The following is a 23180-nucleotide window of genomic DNA, read 5'->3' as shown; positions in this document are numbered from 1 at the left end:
ACCGGCAAAATGAGGATCAAATGGGTCCTCGTTGTGGGGGGCTGGAATGGACAGGTTGGCAACTACTTGCACCCATGCTGCTGCAGCACTTGAACGAGCCATCCAGGCCCAGGAATGTGCTGCAAAGGTCCAAGAATGAAGTATACAGCTGTCTGAGGGAGGCCACCATCATGGCTATGGAGCTGATAGTCTCATAGCCAGGATAAGGAATTCATGCACAGAATCAAAGACTGCTTGGGATCCAGCTATGGCTCCCCCAAGTAGTGCCAGCACCACCTCTCACAGGGAGACTGTTGTCCTCCCAGGCAGAAGTGGTGGGACAGACTGCCTCCCACCCTGCCCCCAGCATGGAAAGCCCTACTCTAGAGCCTCCTCCTTGGAGTGACATGCCCATGAATCCCATAAGGAGGCAGGCCTGGATGGTGGCCATGGGGAAATGCTCCACACTACAAATTGATTGGGAGGTGCTGGGGTGTGGGGGAGCCCTAGAACAGGAGATATGGTGCATGGGAGCTGCTAACCCATAGTCCAAGGAGCCAGAAAGGCATCGAGAGAGATCCAGTATGGGAAGCAGCACTGGGGTAAAGGAAGGGGACTAGGTTGTCTGAGACCTGCTGCTAGGGCCAGCATTAACTCAACCCACCTTTCAGAACCAACTCACTCCCCCCCCAGCCACTGGCAATTGCAGGGCCCTGAAGAGGTTCCAGACCAGTCCTAGAAGGGCATGGGGTGGTCCACCAGTTCACTGGACCAGACCACTCTGGGCCCAGGTCCTACTGTGGGCGAGCAGTGCAGGCTCTGTAAGGAAAGGCCCCGTAGGGTCGAGTCCAAATTCTGGAGTGCGCCATGTTCTACAGTCTTTATTATCCATATGAACAGTTTGGTAGCTACAACATATTTAAACTGAGGGGAAGTTTCACACATAGCATTTCCCTTGCTGCCTCAAGGTTTCATGTTTGTTGAGCTGAGCCTCTATAGCTTCCCACCTGCCTCCCCTTCCCCCTCTCCCCCCCAATGTCATAACCACCTGGTGTAGCCAGGGTCTTTCCCCACTCTCTCAGTGTTAACCAAGAAGAAGATTCCAAGTTCTGGAGCAGCCAATGTTCTATAGTTTTTGTTTAATACACACACTAAAAGTTTGACAGCTTCAACATTTTATTAAAACAAGGGAAGTCTCTTCTCTGGGTTACATTCCTCTGTAGCCCTGTTGTGTGACCCTGGTAGAAATTGGGAAGGGACAGGGGAAAAGGGATGGTGCTGGGGAAGTCTGGGTTCTGAGTAGCAGTGCCCTTGATGCAGGGCTAGAGGAGCCCAGGGCAGGAGATCCGTGTCCCAGTGCTAGGGTGGAGATACTCAAAGCTCTCCAGCCCTACTCATTCAGGAAGGGCTCTTGGGCCATGCAGATGAGGAGCTACTCGGCCAGGGCTTCATGGATGCAGATAGCCTGCCACTGTGTGGGGACAGGGGCACCAGCAGGGGTGAAATTCAGGCATCCAGGGCACGTGTGCATGCACACAGAACCCATGCATCCAACACACACCCGCACACAATTGAAGGGCGCAGGGTGCAGTGGGTAGGCATGTGCAAGATGGCTGTCTGGTGGCTTGTGGCCATAAGCATGCATGCCATGACGAGTCGCTGCCGCATCAGGCCCAGGTGAGCAGCCGTTATATTCCCTCTAGCCAGTCAGGGATGGCTTGGCTGTTTGGGAGTCTTTGGGAGCCCAGAGAGCCTGCAGGACATGCTAGGAGGCACGTGAGAGTACCCCCCACCCTTACCTGCTGGACTTGGGCTGTGCAAGCAGGCTCTGGGCCCCTGTATCCCTCCCCCCCCAGCTCCTACAAGGACTAATGTGTGTTCTGCTTGCTCATGACCTATCTTTGGGCACTTAGAGTAAAGCTCAGAAGTTAGAGCACTTCTACCTTGGACTTCTTGAATGCTATTACTTAGTCAAAGTTTCATCAGAAGCTAGATCTATAAACAAAACTGAACATATTATAAATTTAACCAAAATTTCCAGAGCACATATTAGCTTCTTTTACAAATCTGGAAGTCTATTTATATATTCATATTATAGAAATGTAAGGTGGATGATTGCCATTGAAGAAACACTTAGGCTAGGGATAGAAATTTCACATAACTTGGTATAAGTGATCAGAAACCAGTTCAAATCTGTAACACAACAGAAGTTCAGTGCACATAAAGCACTTCAAAATAGCCAAAACCAGTTTAAGATAAACCTGAATGGATGTAGCATCAGACTTAACTGATTTAGATTAATGAATTAATAAAACTGATTTCGGTTTAGGCATACTACAAGGTGTGCTACTGCTAGTTGTCCCCGGGGAACCAAATGTCTACGTTCATCTGGATGCAGCCAGAAAGACCACATCAGGTCAGAGTGTTTTTGACACTACTGATTCCTATTTGAAATTTATGGGTTTATTTTGTGAATAAATATTGAATGGCACTCCACAGCACCCTTAAAAGGATCTTGCAGTGCTCCATCAATGCCACACCACCCTGGATGAAAATCATTAGTTTAAGTCAGTGTCTTGCAGTTGAAACTTTTCATGGTCTCAAAAGATAAATGTTGTGCTTGACAGCTGTCTGTTTTATTTGGACTGCAGTCTGTTTCATTTTAGTAGCTAAGTAGAGGAAGGGAATACTAAGCAGCACTGCTGCCTCCCTAGAATGAAATAAATGATAGTTTCAGAGAATTGGATGCAGCAACTTATCTATTTGGTCCTATGGAAAGGTCCTGTGGAATCATGCTTTTAAGAGTAAAAAAAAAAAATGTCAGAGAGAGAGAGAGAGAGAGAGAGAGAGAGAGAAGCTAAGTCAGAACCGTGAACAAGTAACTTCTCCTTGTTTATGGGAATGATGTCACCCAAAATAATAGTTTTTTTCATTTCCACCAGCTGCATGTACAAACTGTATTGAAGCACGTGAACAGACTTAGAAAGCTACAGTATTCATGTTGTTAATATATAGCAAATATCAATAACCATCACCCAAGAGGATTATTTTCCTTCTATCACTGAAAGAGAAAAAAGAAAAAAAAAAAAAAATCAATAAACACTGAAAGTTTCAGTTCGGTATTAGAGACAAATCACTATAAAGGAGAATCCTTGGGCTAAGAATATTTAATTTTGTAAAGCAACTGTCTTGTGTCATGTCATTTTTTTAAAGTTCATTGTATTTAATGTTTTCTAATCCGCTGGTATTTATTTTTTTTGATCAAAATAACCCATTAGAAGTCATGGAATGGTGTATTTTAATCACACTTCTTTTAAGTACAGGCTGGATACATAAGCACAATCAGAAATAACTTGATTTTTGTAATCAATCAGTAATCTTTCATATTTACTTAGGCTTCAGTCTTCTCACAAAGGATCCCATATTTAAGTTTTGGTATTTTTCTATAAAATAAATAAATTATAGAAACTAATATCCTTCAGTGAAAGCCAAAGAAACTGTAGCTGTTCCAGAAACTACTGTGTCATTCATCTCTGCTTGTGTACCACCTACTCACAATTTTTGTTCAATCCATCTTTTCTGTAATGGTGACCATATCTTTAATGAAGTACATATTTCTATCATCATTATCTCCGTTGCAGTCTAATCTCAATATAGAAAAGTCTATCTCAGTTTATTATAGCTCACAAAAGACAGTAAACATTAAGTCTGTTGTACAATATTCGTGCTTCTGCCTTTCTTCCAAACTAAATTTTGTTAACTGTGTGTGGGCTTCAAATTCCTGTTGTCAAGAAGCAATCATATTACTGGCCCTGATTAAAAGACCAAAGGCTGTCCATAGTAGAATGGCTTTCCTTCTCAGAGAGATAGGGAGGGCAAATGGCTCATGTACTTTACAGAGAAGCAATATTTCTTACCAAGAAGGGATTTAATTATTGCAAGTAGTTTTGTAGAAATTTTTCTTTTAATTCTTAATGATCTAACAATTTTATCCTAATTTTTTTTTTCCAAATTTCATATTAACTTAATAAGGAATTAGAAAATCTGACCCATCCGTTGTGCGTACTTAATAGTAAGGATGCCTCCACAGCACTTATCTTACACCTTTTTTTAATATCCTTATATCAGTTCAAAAGATGCCGATATATTGATATTTGGAGATCATTTTTAATAGGAAATATGAATAGTTTTAGTAGAAAATGCCTCTCAAGATAGAATCTTTCAAAATGAAAAAAATTTAATACATGGAAAGCTTTACAAGATAAGCAGTCTAAGTTGTTACACCATTACAAATCTAAAAATATTGGCAAGGAATTGTCTGAGTACAGACTTGCACAGAATTGTTCAAAATCTCCAAACAAAAGTCATGTGTTTTTTTTAATCCCCATGTTAAAAACAAATGTCAATATGTAGTCTAATGGAACAACTATATACTTATTTAAACCCAGGCAGCCAAGCACTGTCCTCATTTAAACCTGAGCAACCCTAGTACGTGTCCAAAGTGTTTCTGTGTACAAAAACACATGCAAATGAATAAAACTTGGGAAAGATTAGAATGTAAATGTTTTCATGGTTAATTGGTGCACATTAACCAACATTTACATCAGTAATTCTCTTTTTCTTTATTCACTTATTTTGTATTCTGAAGAAAAAAAAGGCAGCTTTTCAGCTGACCTAATGAAAACACTGCAACGACAAATGAGAAACCAACCTGTGTGCAGTGGAGTACAGCTGGAAAGAATGCTAATTCTCTGCTTCAATACTGCCTTCAAAGAGATTATTCAAGCCTCTCTCTGACACGGAACACAGCGATCAGCCAACAATCACTAGAGATGAAAATAACCTTTATCTGTTTTAACAAAAAGGTGAACTAAAAAAAAAAATCAGTCAGTCATGCCCAAATGTTTACTATTAGCAAAGTGACTTTAGTTAGTGCTTATTCAACATATTCAAATGATAGATTGGTTACTGTGGATCTTGAAATTATGAAATTAGTCTAATCTCAATGTGGACCAAAAGAAAAAATTAAATAAGCAATAAGTACGATTCTTAAATTCAGAGAAAAGCCATTTTTAGCAAAATCCAGCAGATGCTTGGAAATCAGAGAGACTGATTAAGTCCTAATTTCCATTTAGGGTCTTGAATCCACCACATTTGAGGTTTTATCTTTTATAAAGGGAGGAGGCCATTTATAGAATTCATATCTGGAGATGGATATCAAAACAACTATGAAGTGCAAAGGTGCTCAGATGAGGGAATGTGGCACAACTACTTACTTGCTGAAAATGTCCAGACAGACTAATGTCTGCAGATGAATCAAGATAGTAAGTACAACGAAAACCTACTCAATGCTGTGCATCCCTGAAAAACAATTACTTAGGGCTTCCTTATTTTCTCCATATAAAAACCCTGTATTCATAGGAGCAAATACCAAAGCAACATCTATATAATACTGAATCTACTAATCTCATTAAAATTAACAAGATTTGAGCATGAACAATTTTTAACCTACCTTATTTAACACTCAGTAGTCACCCATAGACAAATTGCACCAGAGGTAATAAAAATTGTGGCTTTTCTGAACAAACTGAATTGAAAGGTCTAATGATACATTATATATAGTGCTTTTCAGCTGCAAAGTACTTTACAAAGGGATTTTAAGTACTGGTCTTGCCATTTTACAGGTGTGAAAAGTGGTGTGAAGAGGTGAAATGAGTTGCCCAGAATCACCTGGGATCTCTAGTGACAGATTTTACTCTGAATATAACTGTGATGTCTAATCTTTCTTCAGGAACTGCTTTCACTATGTAACTGTCATCCAGCCATTTACCTTTTTTTAAGGTTTGGGCATACACATTCACTGTGTTATCAGAAATATCAATGGAATTAGGTAGTACAAAAAAGTAGTTAAACATTTTTAATAAAACCATGTGCCAAGTCACTCTGCACTAAACTAGTTTCAGCCAAGTAAATCCCTCAGAATCAAGACCAAAAAACAAAGCAACAAGTTTATCTTTAAGAGCCCTATGAATACGTATCCTTGTATTTCAATATGGTAGAAGGCAGAGGAAGAACTAGCCAACATCATAACTTAACAGTAGTTCTGTAGGTTAACAAAAAGTTGTTGATAGATACAATGTCTGGAGACCATGAATTCTATCAAAGGCTTAACTCTACAGTGGCACTAAGGAAACTTAAAACAAGTAGATGTATAATGTTAAATCATGTCACAAAGCACAATGCAAATGCTGTTATGTAGAAGTGAAATATCCTTAGTTCATAGTGGATTAATGCTCCTTCAAGGCCACTTTCTTTTTGGATGATAGCATCCACACAGTGGCTTAATGCACTTGACTTGCTTTTTATTAATGTCCTAATTTTCCTGAGGGCCCATATGTACACAAGCCGCAAGAAATTACAAGAGAAGGGATTAGTGTTCAAATTAGAAAGACAAGGTTCTTTGGGTAAATCTGATATATTTTATTAGACCAACTAAAATAGTTGGAAAAATTTTTTCTTAGCAAGCTTTCAGGTTTAAATACCCTTCGTCAGGCTGAGGGAGCATCTGTAGTTGGTGTGTGCTCTCCATCTAGGAAGAGCATACACACCAGCTGCAGATGCTTCCTCAACCTGATGAAGGGTTGTAGAATCTTGCAAAGAAGAATTTTTCCAACTTTCTGAGTTGGTCTGATGAAAGATATTAGATTTACCGAAAGAACCTTGTCTGCCTATGTCCTTAGACCAACAACCTATACCCCTGTACAAATGAGAAAGAGTCTTTTTAGAAAGTCTGAAATACAACTTCTGATCTGGAGACACTGAAATCTAAAATTTTGCAGCTTAATCCCATCCTTAAGTTTCTTTGTTATTACCTTGTTGACTTAGAGACCCCATACTCAGTCTCCTAAAGAGAACCCACACCTACTTTGCAGTATTTACATTACTTACTCAGTGCTTTGTTTTTAGGTTTAACATGCAAAATGTATTTCTGTCCACAGATCCAACAACCAAAATTAAGGTGGATCTAACAACTGACCCATTCAAGCCAATATCTCTATTCATTTCCTCCCAATATGCCTCTGTGATTAGCTACAGAATTGTTTAGTTACAACATTGTGCCCCTAGACCAGTCAGAGGGACATTCTCTTAAGCTAGGGACAGACATTCTAAAAGTCGGAGCCTGAATTGATTCAACTTTTGTAGGTTAACTCTAACCTGTGTAGAGTGAACCAATTTGCAAGTGAATAGACATTCACTTTTGAATCAAGAAATACAAGCACATGCCTGAAGTGGCTCAGGCCAGAAGCCAGGGGGTGCTAGAGCGAGCCCTTGGCTGCAGGGAACACATGGCCAAGCCCAACACTAGCCTCAAGTGAACTGACCAGGGGGGAGGTTTAATTCCCTCCTCCCTGTCCCACCAGCGCGGACCTGAGCCAGGTCTGCCTGACCAGGGCACAGCAACCCATGTCGGATCGTTCCCCCCTCACTGCTGCAGTGGCAGAGGCAGAGGAGTGGCCAGAGACTGGCCGGCATGGCTTCCTGAGGCAAAGGGGGCAGAAAGGGAGTCTATTCCCCGCTCTGTCCCCGGGGGACTGTAGCTGGGGTCTACTAGCCCTGACTTCTGCCTCCACTCCCAATACTGACTTGATCTCCCACTGTGTGGGGGCAAGGGCACCAGCACCAGTGGGGTGTGGAATTCAGGTGGGTGGATCCCATGACTTGATCTTTGGGTCTTTTATAGGGGAGGCTGCCTCCAAAGCCCAGAGTAACCTCTTCCTGGGTACATTTGATCAGTGCACAGCCCTTGGGGCTTCTCTGCCCCAAACCTCAGGACTCCTTTAACCTAAATTGTATGGGGTGCATTTCCTCTTTAAGAGAGCCCCATTTTTGCCCAAGGGGCAATAATCGTGACCTCCAGCTACTCCCGTAGTCACGCCCATGCCTCACAGATCCTGATCCTGCACTTGGCCCCTCAATCCTCAAACCTTTGTTGGGGCTTCTGCCTCCTTGCTTCAGCCCCTGTCCACTAGCTAGACCTACCAGACCAAGGCCTGTTGTCCTGGACTTTTGCTTCTGGACCCCAGCCCATCTTACATTTTGCATCCCCAGTCCCTGTCGGGTACAGCAGCCCCCAGTTTCCCTAATCCTGTTATGGCTGCTTATGCACTGCTCCACCTCTGGGGTCCCTGACCCTTACTAGGGAGCTCTATACTGGGCGCCTCTCAAGCACTCTGGTGGCTTCCAAACTGCCTCCTAACCATTCTCTGCTTTTGAATGTAAGACATTCTTTGACTACAATAATATAATCATCATCAATAACAATAATAATTTAACCACATGTCTCAGATTAATTTAAAAAATATGGGATCAAAATTTACTGGTTTATTAACAAATTGACAAAGGTGCCCTATAGTCTCCCCATGTGGTATTCTGGCACATAGGAAAAAAGCACCCATTTTCCATGGTTTGTCACTTCACAAACTAATAACAAGATTGGGTCCTTTATTATTTCACTTGCATTGTATACACATCCACATAAATAGGAAAAAGATTGAATTGTATACAAATACTTGCAAAATATTACTAACAACTTTAAATTGTTATTTTTAAATCAAAAGACAACTACATAATCTAAAAACTAATATTAACCTTGTAGGTTCATTACATCAAATTAGAGTAGCTAGAATTTACTGTAAAACCATAGGAAATAATAAAATATAATTATAAAGTTAATCTGCTATTAGTAATTATTTGAAGTAGAATAACTGGGTGCCTATAAGCATGTAGCAAGGCTGGTCCAATGCACTGTAATTACAGCACATCGGAGCAGACTCCCTACACACTTATAGGCACCCAGTTATTCTACTTCAAATAATTATTAAAAGCAGATTAACTACAGTACATTGGAGTGGGCTCAATTAATTAAGTCTGCTGGAACGTGATAATTACCATGCTCCAGAAGACTCCAGTGCCATGCATATCAGCACCCCCACACTGAAAAATGATGGCAGAGGAGCTTTAACTAAAGCTCATTCAATGAGTTAAAGCATGCCCACTGCCATTTTTCAGTGCAGGGACACTGATGCACATGATGTCCCAGGTGCTTTAATTAGAGCAGCTTTTGGAGTCACTCTAATTAAAGCACCCCATCCCGATTCTACTCCCAGAACATGTGTATAAATGTCCATTATTTTCAACTTACATGGCAGACAAATGAGCCTTTTACTTGGTCCTGTGACCCTCCTGCTTTCCATAGGTATCAACATCCCAGAAGGAAGGGAATGTTCTGTTCTACATTCTAGGCAAAATAACTCAATTTCAGCTGTAAAATGGAAAACATCTTACAGGCTGTATATTGGCACTCTAATGTGCTGTATATATGGAACTCTAAAAACTTATAATGGGCACATAGACTCTAGAATTACTCAAAGGTTCCAGCTCTGAAATCCATTTCCCTCACCCACCCCATTCATATAGTAGCCATTACTGTAAATTCAGCAATGGCACTACACTTTGTTTACCTTTTATCATTTTATCACCCATCACACCCAGAACATCTGCTCTCTGCACACTGAGAAAGACAGGATACTGGGCTTGATGGACCTGTGGTATAACCCAGCAAAAAGTAGTTCTTATATCCTATTTTTTATTAATTTGAAATTCTATGTAGAGATATTTATGCCCAATCCCTAAGTATACATAGCTCAACTATTAATTTTAATTAAGTCAGGGGGACAACATTGTTTTCATTTTAAAATATAATAAGCAGAACTTTTATGAAATTCCAAAGATGTGGAAGAAATGGCAGTTCAATAAGTAAATTCTATCTTTTTCCTCATATCAATTTTCCATCCATTAATTTGCTAAGGAACAGAATTTCCTTCAGCAACAAGAAAAGATGGCACACAGATTGGTAAACTCAGTTTAGTTACAGATTGGTAAATTCACAATTGGGATCCCAAGGGATCTCCTGTTAAAATCATTTCCACTTACCTTAGTAAACCAGGTTATAAAAGACTCTAAAGCAGGGGTGGGCAATTTCAGCTATAAAATGAAAATGACACTACAGTTTGTTTCTAAGTTTTAGGTTGTAGCCATGTTGGTCTAAGGACATAGGCAGGCAAGGTTCAACTTTTTCCAAATACTCAGTTGGTCTAATAAAAGATATCACATCTAACCAAAGAACGTTGCCTGACTACACTTTGTTTGCTTTTTATCGTTTTAATTCACCCACCACACCCAAAGGGGTGGGGAGGGGTGGGCAATTTTGGCTGGAAGGCTGCTTAATGTGTTTGGGTGAGACAACAAGGGCCACAAGGGTAGCCAGCCCCTTCACAGGTGCCCCAACCCCTGATTGCCATTGTGTAACCAGAAGTGCTGCCAACCTCCAACCCTAACATGCATGCCACATCCAGCCCATGACCCATGTTTTACTGACCCCTGCTCTAAAGTAACAATGACAGCTCTTTAAATTAATGCTATGTTCAAAAAGAAATATATATTAAAATATCCTTATTAACATTAAATGGATTGAATTTTGAAATTAAAAAATTACATGCATGTAAAAACAAGGAATAAGCACTTAGTGATCTAAGAATCTTGTTTGAAATACTTGGAAACAAAAATTCCTGGTTCAAATGCAAACAGATGTGGGTTTAGCCCTTTATCTCTGTGAAATAGCTATATTAACTTGGAGTTCCATGGAAAGGGTCCTTCTGATTGTATGTGTTCCTCTCTGCTCCATGTTGACAGTAAGGATCCTTTTGTAGTTTTTCCTAAGTGTTGCAGCTTGCTCCAGATTTTTTCAACTGATTAGTCATCTAGTTCTTAAACTGGTTAGAGATGCGTAATATTTCAACTACATCTGTCAAGGTCTGTCAAGGACAATTTTTTTTGAATGTTAGATATAGTATTTAGAGATGAGCCAAAATTTGCATAGAGCATTAACTTTGGACTATAGTTGCCAATTTTGGTTGGCTAAATATTCATAAATTTCGACTCAGATTTTGGGTAAACAACACACTAGGAACTAAATGAGAAAAAAAAAAACCTTCTTAGCTAATATTCAAAACTGTATCATAGTGCTTCCCAATTATTTCAGTCTAGTGCTGACATTCAGCAACAGTGCAGGATTGCTTGGTGCATTTATTTGCAGTAGATTACCCCAAAGTACAGTTGACTGAAATTTTCAAATAGTTTCATCTTTTCTGAAAGACAGCGACAAACAAACTAACTCTTGTCTGTGACCCCAATCTTCAGCAGACACTGAGTCAACCACTCCACTGCCATTAATCAAACACTAGCAAGCAGAGATGTTGGAGATGATTTCTACATTAATGATAGAGGCAGTGTGATGGTCACTTCAGAGACAGTTTGCAATTTAGGACCCTTTAGGCACCCTGGAATCTTAATGACATCTAAGACTAAAGCAAAGAACAGTCTTCCCAGGTGCTTTGTGGAATAATATTTCTGTTAGACACGGATTTCACTGCATGGAATTCTGCCTTGTAGAGGTCCAAAATTCTCTTTCCATGAACATTGTCTAATGCAGGGGCAGGCAATTATTTCAGGCGGAGGGCCACTTACCCAGTTTTGGCAAGCTGTTGAGGGTCACATGGGTAGCCCCGCCCCCCGGCCACCATCTTGGGACCAATGCCTCAGGGCCAGCGCCAGTGGGGCCCAGAGCGGGGCGCAAGCTGGCAGGGGTCTGTGGAGCTGGGTTGGGCTGCACCAGCAGAGAGAGGGGGGAGCTGGCCTGGCTCCACAGAGCCCCTGCTGGTTGGGACCCTGTATTACTGCTGCCCTGCTCTAGGCCCTGCTGGTGCTGGCCCCGGGACACTGATGTGGGCCCCGTGCACCCGCTCACTCCCAGTGCCCCCCCCGCCCCATGGTACAGGTGGGGGGGAGCAGCATGCAGCCTCAACCCCTGCTCTGTAGCAGGGAAGGAGCTGGTGCTGAGCACGGCGAAAAAGTGGCCCTTCCCCTGCCCCATGGCCAGCGCTCCCTGCTATAGCCGCTTACAGCCCATGCAGGGCTGTCCTGAGCAGGCACAGGCAGCCCCACATGGGCTGTTAGTGGCTGCAGCATGGGACGCTGGCCACATGGTGGCTGAGGAGCCACTTTTCCCATGCTCAGCACTAGCTTGCAACCCGCCTTCACTGCCAGCCTGGGTCCCGTGCCAGCTCCAGGCCCCCTGCTTACAGCGCCGGGCAGTGTTTGCCACTGCCTCCTCTGAGCTGCCCAGTGCGTGTTCCAGGCAGGCGGCAGCGGCAAACACTGCCCGACACAGCAAGTGGGGGGGCCCCTTCCCTGCCCTCCCCACCCTTTACCCAAGTTTCCGGGGCCAGTGCACCCACATGGTCCCAGGCCAGAAGCCCCTGCTGAGGGTTCTGGCTGGGGGGGCCGGGGCCAGGCAGGCCCTGCTGTTGTGGGAGCCTGCTGGGCTTCCCCTGGGTCCTACTGCCCCTGGTTTCTGTCATTTTTGAAAGCAACCAGAGACAGATAAATATTAATTTTCTAAATTTTTAGGGACACCACGGGCCAGATAGAATGGCCTCGTGGGCCGAATGCAGCCCCCAGGCCATATTTTGCCCAACCATGGTCTAATGCAGGGGTGTCCAACCTTTTTGAATGTGGGGCCGGATCATGAACTTTTTATCACCCAGTGAGCCGGCAAGCCATATTCAAAGACTTCATAGGAAGCAGTATCACATCAGGAAGTAATGGCACGTGATCTTTGACACCAACGAAGCTGCAGGAAGTGACAATGAAATGGGTCTGGAAATGTGGTTTAAAATCCAAAATAAAAAAAATATAAAAGCAACAATGAAATAATACCAAACACTTGACTAAAATAAACACTTTCACTTCTACTCACTTCTCAATGAATGAAAGAAGCATAATGCAAGTCAACAGGTCAAATGTGGAAAAGATATCATCCAGAGTGGAAACTAATCAAAGCAACAAAGATGGGTATTTTTGAGAATAATCTTCAAGAAGATTTACTTTTATTGCATTAATAACTTGTTAGTAACACATCTTTAACAAGTTGAACCCCCAATTCCCCATAAAGAGAAACAGAAGCAAACACAATCCAAACACTGGACAGTATTTTTACAAAGCTTTTTACCTGCTGATTAGGGAGAAGTGTAGCTGCCTTCCTCCCATGTGCCCTTGCCCTGCTTCTCTGGAACAGTAGCAAGCCGACAGCAGCAGCACCAGCTGGGCTGATGATGCAAAGAACTTCCAGTGCTGCTGTGGCTATTTTTTTTTTTTTTAATTCCTCCTGAGAATGAGCACGGGGATTTTGGGATGTGAATCTCCCCCTCTCCCCCTCACCTCTCTCTCAAGCCTGCCCGGAGGACACAGGGGCATGTGCCAGCAGGTAAATCAGGTGGCAGGGAGCTCTCTAGCAGGTGGCTGGGGAAGGCAAGAGGAAGGGAAGCGCGGTGCACGCGAGGAATCAGGTATGGCAGAGCTGGCGGGAAACAGAAACTCCTGACTGCTGCTGCTTCCTTATTCCACAGTGGTTGCTCATCCTGGGAATCAAGTGACAAGAGCTGGCAGCAGCCTTCTGTCCCAGCCCAGATGCTTGCTCCTCCCTCCCCCCACGGCTCAGCTGAGCACAGCCACAGCTGCAGCTGGGCACGGAGCGGGGCGAGCTGCTGCCACATGCGGGAGTCCCAGTCCGAGCTCCTCCTCATCCTCCCGGCCACAGCCTCCCTGGGATATGCAGGAAAGGCGCCCTCTGCTCCACCGCCACCCGCCTCACTGCCCTGTCGGCTGCATGTGCCAGCGCCGCCCCCCGCTCCCACCTCAGCCCCGCACAGCTCTGCCGCTGAGCCCCAGCCCTGCACCACCGCCTCCCTTCAAGGATGCCCGGTAAGTTGTCCAGGCACCAGGGGGCGCGTGTATGCCCGGGCCCCACCGTGGGGCACTGCTCGCTGCAGGCTGCGTGCGGAAACCTTGTCCCTTTCCCAGCCCTTCAGCAGCCATTAGGAAGTTGCTGAGGAGCCGGGGGAGGGACAACGGGTGGGAACGAAAGTAAACAGTGTTTACTTTAGTTTCCCATCGCAGCACCTTGGGCCTCAGAAAATGGCTTGGCGGCATGATGGCCCGTGGGCCGTATGTTGGACAAGCCAGGTCTAATGAGTGATATTTTCTGACAGCTCCTTGCTCAGTCTATGATCCATATGTTTTTTAATATAGTAAATGACTGGTGCTGACTGCAATTCATTGACTCTACCAACTAACAGCTACAGGATGTTAAAATTCAGGCACAACTGACCTGAATGCATCTAAAAATCAGTGATCTAGAAACAGTAGGTTCTATATAAATTACTAGTTTTCAAACCTATAAGCAGGTCACTTCTCCACCAATAAAATTCCAGAAGTCATTTGCAGGATATGGGACAGCACAAGACTTAAAGATTTAAGTTCAAGCATGCAGATCTTTTTAAAAAGACATTGCAAGACATGAACAATTAAAAAAATAGCAGAAAGGAGACCAAACGGAAAGGAAAGCACCTAAAAGCATACAGGGTTAGACAGTGATTAATTTCTTTTTATAGCTTCTATAGATAGCAGGCACAGCTGTCAGGCCCCACTTCCAGCAAACTAATTGGACACAAATATCTGATCCTCTTCCCCCATAAGCCTGGCAGATCTAGGTTTACCTTCTTAGGCTGGCAAGAGATGTAATCCCTTCCTGCTTCAGCCAACTATGGAGCACAAGCTATGGAGTTCAAGAGGCATAAAAGATGCTACAGGCACTTGTTCTTTCCTAGGCAAATCTACAATGCCCTAGCAAGTGGGAGTACAGAGGTGCCATCAGCTTCTACTCCATTGTTCATTATCTCCAATTTTCAGAATTTCACTATGAAATTCACCATATTTAGTATTTTTCTTTATGTGATTATGTGAACATTTGAACTTGCTTCCCCATTATCTCTTAAAGTATGTTTTTAGCTTAAATGTTCTTTGAGAAAACCCTGAAAAAGCAAACCTCAGATATACCCAAAAGCCAGGGGAGAAATAAAAGAAACCCTATATTTATTATATTTAAAAGTACTTCATAATTTTTAAGTTGACCTCATGATCTGTTGAGGTCCAGTTCATAACTGAACTCTCAGTGCTAGCAACAATGGAAATTCCTATGATATAAATGGGGATCTTCAAAGAGCTTCATATGCTGGCTTTACAGATGTTTCATGCCACTGGAATAGTGGAGACAAGGTCTAACACCCAAGAACTGGCCTTGAATAATCTACTTAGAACAGGCTGAAGTCTCACTAGAGGTTCAGGTTGCATTTCCTGCTTCTAGTAGCTTTACAGCAACAATGGTAAAGTATTAGCCCAGCTGCACAAATAGTTGATTACTAATAACATATAAAACAATGGAGGACTCATCTCCATAAAGGAACATGTACTATGTGGAAAGATACAACAACACTCTGACCAGTTTAAACGCAGTTTAAACCTATGGCTTGGGACAGAAGTTACACATAAACTGGTATAAATGGTCAGAAACTGTTTCAAATCTGTAACACAACAGAAGTTCAGCTCACATAAACCACTTTCAAAATGGCCAAAACCAGTTTAAGATAAACCTGGATGGATAAAGTATAAGACTTAGATGATTTAGGTTAAATTGGTTCATTGAACTTCTGTCCCAGATTCCAGTCAACTCACAGTCCCCTAGCATCCCAGGATGCTTTGCACCTTCCCAACAAACCCCCTCTCACAGGGCAGACTAGCCTTGGCCCAAGCAGGGAAGTGCGCTCTAATGTCCCTGTCCCCTGGCTTCTGGCTTGGGCCACTGCAGGCACATGGCTGCATTTCCACAATCAGAAGTGAATGTCTGGTCACTTGCTTATCAGTTCAACCTATGCAACTTAAACTAACCCATGAAGACTGAATCGATTCAGCCTCCATTTTGTTGTTGTTGTTGGTTTTTTTTGTTTTGTTTTGTTTTTGCTTTTTTTTTTTTTTTTTACAGTCTGTACTTAGCCTAAGTGTTCAGGCATACAAGTCAGTTTAGAACAGTATAAACCCTCCTGAACAACTTCAAAAGTATACCTGGAAATTAAATATTATTTTTAACTGGTTCAATGTTATGTGGACACCAAGCTTTCCATGACTAGTGTCTGGCTGGACTCCAGGCATCCCACACCGCACTGCTACTCACCCCTCCCCCCCCCCCAACACCCTCTGCATGGCAACTGGCTCCTCTGGTACACAGCTAGAACACTGCTGCCTCAAACTCTATTGCCTGCACTTGACCACAGTGTCCCACGCCAGAGGCAGCACTCTGCCATTTGGTCAATTTCCTTCCATTTGTGGCAACTGATAAGGGCTCCACGCATCCCAGATGTATTTGGGGTAGGAGGTAGCCAGGTTGAAAGTGACCTGTACCCCTATTTCTGTGTATGCCTGGGAGCAAGGAAGCACCAGAAGGCTGACCAAAGACTCCATTTCCACCAATGGAAGTAAACTGACCAGCTCTTTAAAAGCAGCAGAGAACAGGGGTCCAGACAACCCCACTTTTAGGAAAGGTCAGGTATGGTGTTTACTGTTCTCGTTATTAGTGAGAAGGGGGAGCAGAAAACAGCTGTTGAACTGGATACTAACTACTGCTTCCACTGCTGATGGTTCAACAGCACTGCAATGCCTAAAGGGAGATGGTTTTACTTACCACCCTTGGCAGGACACATGCAGAAACCTCTGACCCAGGACAACTGTAAAAGGCTTTCCAAGTAGTGACATTCTCAAAATGGTTCAAGTGTTATGTCTGTCCTCACTCATAGTCTGGTTTACTAAAGAAACAGTAAAAGGGTATACTTGCCACTAATTCACAAGTTATGTAGTGATGAGTTGGGAGTTTAATTAGGTAAATGACACAACTCTTCACTTACTTCCAGAGGAGATAAGCTGGATATAAATGACTTTTCTCCTCTGGTGCAAACTGGTACAATAAAGGTAAATACAGTTCTGGAAAAGTCTGCATGCTTCATAGTTTCATAGTTGGTAGAGTCGGAAGGGGCCTGAGCAGATCATCAAGTATGACCCCCTGCCATGGGCAAGAAAGAATGCTGGGATCAAACAAACCCGGCAAGGTGATTATCTAGCCTCCTTTTAAAGACCCCCAGGGTAGGAGCGAGCACCACTTCCCTTGGAAGTTGGTTCCAGATCCTAGCCACCCTGACCATGAAGTAGTGCTTCCTGATGTCTAGCCTGAACCTACTCTCAGTCAACTTATGTCCGTTATTCCTAGTTACTTCTGGTAGTGCTCGGGGGAAGAGAGTCTCTCCCATTCCCCACTGGTCCCCCTTGGTAAGTTTATAGGTAGCCACCGGATCTCCTCTCAGCCATCTCTTGTGGAGGCTGAACAGGTTCAGGTCCTGTAGCTTCCCCTCATAGGACCTGCCCTGCTGCCCCCTCATCATGTGAGTGGCCGTCCTTTGGACCCTTTCGATGCTGTCCACATCCCTCCTGAAGTGCGGCGCCCAGAACTGGATGCTGTACTCCAACTGCGGCCTGACCAATGTCGCATAAAGGGGGAGGATCACCTCCTTGGACCTGCTCGTGATGCATCTGTGGATGCATGACAAGGTGCGGTTGGCCCTACTGACCACATCCTCACATTGGCGGCCCATGTTCATCTTGGAATTGATAATGACTCCGAGGTCCTTTTCCGCCTCTGTGCTGATGAGAAGGGAGTTCCCCAGTCTGTAGGAATGCTGCTGGTTCTTCCTCCCCAGGTGCAGTACCTTGCACTTGTCAGTATTGTATCCTATCCTATTCTCATCCGCCCACCCCTGTAACCTGTCCAGATCCAATTGCAGCCTGCCCCTCCCTTCTAGCATGCCCACCTCTCCCCACATCTTAGTGTCGTCCGCAAACTCAAACAAGGTGCTTTTCACCCCCTCGTCCAAGTCACTGATGAAGATGTTGAACCGCACAGGCCCATGGACCAAGTTCTGGGGAACCCCACTGCCCACATCCCTCCAGGTTGAAAACGACCCATCCACCACCACTTTCTGGGTGCTGTCCTCCAGCCGATTTGCGACCCATCTGACTGTGTATGTATTGACACCACAGTCACCTAATTTTTTAATGAGAATAGGTTGAGAGACAGTGTCGAAGGTCCTTCTAAAGTCCAGAAAAACTACATCCACCACGACACCTGCATCCAAGGATTTTGTGGCCTGGTCGTAGAAGGCCACCAGGTTGGTTTGACAGGACCTGCCTCTAAGGAACCCATGTTGGTTGCTCCTAAGCATAATTTCCCCTTCTGGTCCCTCGCAGATGTGCTCCTGGATAATTTTCTCAAAGAGCTTCCCCAGAACCAAGGTAAAACTAACGGACCTATAGTTTCCTGGGTCCTCATTCCTCCCTTTCTTGAAAATGGGGACCACATTGTCCCTTTTCCAATCCTCCAGCACCTTGCCAGAGCACTGCAAGTGCTCGTAGAGCTGTGCCAGGGGTCCTGCAATGGCCTCTGCCAATTCCCTCAGCACCCTTGGGTGGAGATCATCTGGACCTGCTGATCTAAAGATGTCCAGTCCCACCAGCAGTTCCCTGACCAGGTCCTCTCTGACTCTGGGCCTGGCTGTGCCTCTCCTGAGTTCGTCCAGGTTTCTAGTGGGGAGATATCCCGGTCCCTGCTCAGAAATATGGAGGCAAAGAATTTGTTAAAGAGGTCAGCTTTATCATCTGGTACAACTACCAGATTTCCAAGCATGTCCTGCAGGGGCCCCACATTACCCGGTGCCTTCTTTTTACTCCCTATGTATTTAAAAAAGGACTTCTTGTTGTCTTTGATTTGGGTCACTAGTTCCAGTTCTGTGTCTGGCTTAGCCTTCCTAACAGCTCTCCTATAGTCTCAAGCAATGGAGGTATAATCCTCCTTGGTGATGGCCCCTCCCTTCCATTGGGTGTACGCCTCCTTTTTTAGCTTTCAGACGATCCTGAATGCCTTTGGTGAGCCATAGGGGCTTTTAAGCACTCTTGCCCCCTTTGACTCATGTTGGGATTGTTGCCCTTTGGGCTCAGAGGATCATCTCCTTAAGGAATGTCCACTCATCTTAGACTCCCAACTCCCGTCCCCTCTGGGACCTCAGTGGCATATACATGTCATATTGCCCTTTGAACATAGTAAATCCATCCTTAGGAACATTCTTTTTTTAAAGTGATGTGTAAAAAAAATTGGTATTAAATCTAGCAAGCCTTCCCCCACTCAAACTTCTTGATGCATCCATAATAGTACAATGCAGATGACCATTAAGTTTTACAACATTAAACATACAAACATCTAGTTGAACAGATGAATTTAATATTTGAGTCATGCTTAAGTTTTCCTCAAAACCTGAATAAGATTTGATGATTCTGATCAATACGAGATGATGATGAGCATGAATTTGCTATTCTAGTACATTATTTTATTATTTTAGGACATTTTCTGATATTTCCCCCAAGTTTTAGATATAGAAGTATATGCTATATTTGATGACTATCTAATATTCATCAAAACATGCGGTTCTTTTTTTAAACTAATTGTGTTTATTTGATCTAATATGATTTGGAACTTTACAGAAAAAAATGCAAGAAATACAATAAATAAAATATGCCATTAAGTAACAGAAATGAAACACAATAAAATAATACACCCACACAAGCGCGCGCGCGCGCGCACACACACACACACAAAAAACCTTAACATCTCTTCAGTAGAGAAACTATATTTTACGTAAAATTAAACCTTAAAAACATAAATGAAAACTATATCATAAGCAATCACTTAAATACTAACACAATTACATTTACTGAATGACGTAAAACTTTGGATTACCATTACTTTAAAAGACAAAATTCAGGATGAACATATCTAATACATATTATACAGAACAGAAAAAAACAGATCAACAACCTCGGGTGTCCTCTACAAAGGAAAAATTTAAGATTTCTCAACTTTTTCTTGAAAGCACTGAGGAATACCTTAGATGAAGGGAATTATTCCTTTCAAAACTCAGCTTCTCTTTATACAGAATTTCCTACAATGCTTTAAGTATGTTCTGAACATCTATTTATAAAATGTGAGACCCTCAAGATGTGCTCAAGTCCAAGGCATTTGCTAAAGACATTCGTTTCCAGTAGTGCAATTGCAACAAAATTACTAACATTTTTCCTAAAAATACTATCATCAGCTCTTCACAAGAATCACCTGTCAGAATAATTTGTGGTATATCTTTATCATCTGCAATTGTTTACTTTTTTTTTTTTTTTTAAAGGAAAGAAATATCTACAATCTCCAAAAATGATAATATTTCAAAGAACAGGTTTTAAATAATATAAATATAAGAAACCAGTAGTCAAATCTTTGCACACAGGAAAAAACTATAGGAGCCTAGCATAATTAAGCATCATAAGTTAGACAAACTAAGTCTATGTTAGAAGCAAGATTTTCAAATCTCAGCAAACATACAGTTGAAGCCAGTAAAGAAAGATCAAGGCAGCAGCAACATATGAGTCACTTTTCATGATTAGCATTAGTTATATATCATTTTGAACAAACCGAAATATTTTGCTAGAGAAGAGAGTAAGGTCATTGAGAAATACAGTAATCTAGCCTAAAGTCATGACAAAAGCATGTGCTAGTGACATATCATCTGAATGACCTAGACACAGTTCAACATTATTCCAGATACAGTAAGACAAGAACATTTGTAACACCAAACAAATCAAGGTTGAAAACAAGTATTTCAGCAAGACTGTATTTATAGATAAAAAGTTACATTCTTGTGTTGAACTCTCCCCAAGGTGAGTCAGAAGCACTTCTTATCCACAAAGCATGTCAATCAGGTAGAAAGATTATAACTGTACACTACGTAGAGCTCTGAATCAGTGGAGTAAATTCAGGACAGGCTAAACTGCACTAGAGGACAGACTAATAAACATAAAAACAAAGCCAACATTGGCACCAGAAGCTCATCATTCACTAACATGTGACTAAATTGAATATAGTAACATCTTTGTTCTCATTGAAAGCAGAGTCTCCAAAGAAAGTTCAACATTGAAAATATATTTTAAAAGCATGGGCACAGAGAAATTCCATTTTGGGATTTAGCCGAATGAGAAGTTTCAAAGATCGGAGATGCAGGGGGGACTTCATATTGGTGCCAGAAAAGATTAAAGTTAAAATAGCTTTATTATTATGAAACTGAATTGCAGATATGGTGCTGTGCATGCTCCAAATGTACAATATGTTAAATGTTTTAAACTTGACTTGCTTATTTGATTTTTCATATCACTTGGTTTGCATACAACAGCACTGCCAGAATACTATATCACTCCTCTTGCTTATGATTCATCAAGATCCAGATACCCAGCAAGAATGAAACACGTTTCACTACCACCAGCAGCAGCAGCAGCAGCTTACAAACATATTCCATACTTTAAAAGGGAAGCGTGAGTTTTAGTAAGCAACACAGCATCTGGCACTTAACCACCTCTACACCCTGATACATTATACTGAATCAGTCTCAAACAAGCAGAGTTGAAAGGTTTGATGGCATAACAGCACATAATAGTAAGGCAACCTATTTTGAGACATTTTGTAGAATACCAGGAAACTACTGATCCTAAAATTGAAGTCTGTTACTATATATGACAGGCAAATCACACCATTATGCCTTTATAAACATTTTAAAAAATGGGAAGGAGTTTGAATCAGGCTGAAATAGAAATGAAAATTTTGGACCAATATTTTATAATGTTGTAGTAACTAGAGGTGCATCGATACATCAGTCCCATATTGGAACCAATATAGGGAAAATTGACAGTATAGGTGTGGTGGCGAGGTGCCCCCACAGGATCCTGAAGGGGAGAAGGTAGTCCCCATGGGCCCCAAACCCCATAAACAGCACCCCCACGGGGGAACTTACCTCCCACCGGGCAGCCAGAGCAGGAGCAGGAACCGCAGCCACGCTAACCAGCGTTATGCCAGCTGTTTAGTCAGCTGTTTCCCAGGTGGGGAACAGCTGGACCAATTGCGGTGGCCATTCTGGCCACCGCAGGAAAATTTAAAAGCCCCGCCAGAACCCTGGGGGTAGGGGAGCCAGAGAGGGAGCGCACTGGCATGGAGCATGCCAGACGCGCTGAGGCTCCTGCATGGGAGAGGAGCAGTGCAGCTGGTGTAACACTGGCAGGCAGAAAAGGGGAAGCATTTGAGCTCCCTGCAGGAGGCAGAGCAGGGGAGGCATTTGAGCCCCCTGTAGGAGGCTGGGGGAAAGGAGGCAGCTCCGCTTCCCTCTCCTCCCCAGGAGTCTATTTCTTTTGAGAAAAAAAAAAAAAGCAAAATAAGAGAGAGGGAGAAGAGGCGTAAGAAGAAAGCGCCCTACTCTGAGGCACTGCAGTGGGTGCTACATTACGCATATATAGCTTGCCAGCCTCGAGGGAGGGAAGGCTACTCGTCGAGGCAGGAGGGGCGGCCAGACAAATACCAACTGAGCCCACTTGGATGTGGGATTCCCCTCGAGGCAAGCTGTGGTCGAGCCAGCAAGACCGAACCACCATTGTGCTGATGCCCATCCAGTTGTTGAATGGACGGGGTAGGGGAGGGGGAGCCCTGTGGAACATTACGCCTGAATCGTGAGTACTGCCGTTTCCCGGGGAAGCCCCACAAGGAAGAAGATCTCCGTTGAACCCTCTCTCTTAATAGAATAACATCAAGTCATGGCAGGAAAGTTAAGGGGAGGGTGCTACACACCCGGCAGGTAGTACAACACGCAAGGCTCCTTACATCACAATACACAATTGGTATTTTTTTGCCCAATGTGGGCAATAATGTGGCTGATAAATACCCCATGCATGCACAGAGCCGCAGCATGCATGCGGCCAGAAGTGTAGCCTAGTGGCTTGGACAGCAACATCTGGCTAGTAAGTCAGTTGTGGGGGAAGGGATGGGGGGAGGGAAGGAGTGTGGGGAGGAAGAGGTGTGCGGGGGGGGCAAATCAAGGCCCCCACAATGAGGGAGGAAGGCAGGGGGCAGGCACTGCTCAGCCGGGCAAGGCGGGGCACAGGATGGATCCGCAAGCAGCTCATCTGAGGGACATGGGGGGGGCGGCTCCTGTCACTATACACATCCCAGGAGGTCATAGTGGGGGAGGGTGCCCCTGGATCTGCAGAGGGTGAGAGCAGACTGC

At 43.5% G+C, this 23180-nt stretch overlaps 1 protein-coding gene across 13 annotated transcripts in view; it reads right to left on the bottom strand.

The window, feature by feature from the left end:
* CNTN1 (contactin 1) overlaps positions 1-23180 on the bottom strand; it is a 470483-nt gene that overhangs the window by 381550 nt on the left and 65753 nt on the right. For 2 of the 13 annotated variants that reach the window (XM_059726004.1, XM_059726009.1), the window contains exon 1: positions 20772-20862. The exons of the other annotated variants lie outside the window; for them this stretch is intronic. The gene's annotated coding sequence lies outside the window, so the exon portion shown is untranslated. Of the gene's footprint in view, positions 1-20771; positions 20863-23180 lie in introns of those variants that run through there. 13 annotated transcript variants of the gene reach the window in all.

The sequence above is a fragment of the Alligator mississippiensis genome, chromosome 4 (genome assembly GCF_030867095.1).
Source record: "Alligator mississippiensis isolate rAllMis1 chromosome 4, rAllMis1, whole genome shotgun sequence".
Lineage (NCBI taxonomy): Eukaryota > Metazoa > Chordata > Crocodylia > Alligatoridae > Alligator > Alligator mississippiensis.
The sequence above is the reverse complement of the archived record's forward strand: the minus strand, read 5'-3'. Positions and strand labels throughout refer to the sequence as shown.